The 415-nt window shown below is 36.9% G+C and overlaps 1 non-coding gene across 1 annotated transcript; it reads left to right on the forward strand.

Moving 5' to 3' along the window:
- On the forward strand, nt 1-163 carry LOC123324796. The gene has a single exon (XR_006540061.1). It is a non-coding gene; the product is annotated as a U1 spliceosomal RNA (small nuclear RNA).
- Nucleotides 164-415: the final 252 nt, after the last annotated feature.

Here is a 415-nt window from a genome sequence, read left to right on the forward strand (position 1 = left end):
AGACTTACCCGGCAGGGGAAAACCATGATCATGAAGGTGATTTTCCAGGGTGAGACCCATCCATTGTTGCACTCTGGGTGTGCTGACATTTTTGATTTCCCCAAATGTGGGAGACTTGGTTGCATAATTTATGGTAGTGGGGGACTGTGTGCACTTTCTTCCCTTAAAAAAAGAAAGAGGAATATCCACAGTTATCTGAAAAGGCTTTTAAAAATAATCCTCCTTTTTCCATTTTTATATCTGTATGAGGCTGAATTTTGTTCATATACTTCAACTAAAACAACATATCTCAACAGATTGAATAAAGAAGCAGATATGGGAATCTAGCTGCCTTTTGTGAAGCCAGACATTTAAAGAGATTTGCAAAATTGTCAGACAATGTCATTCTTTCCACTAATTTTTTTGATTTGGAAAA

The sequence above is a fragment of the Neomonachus schauinslandi genome, chromosome 4 (genome assembly GCF_002201575.2).
Source record: "Neomonachus schauinslandi chromosome 4, ASM220157v2, whole genome shotgun sequence".
NCBI lineage: Eukaryota > Metazoa > Chordata > Mammalia > Carnivora > Phocidae > Neomonachus > Neomonachus schauinslandi.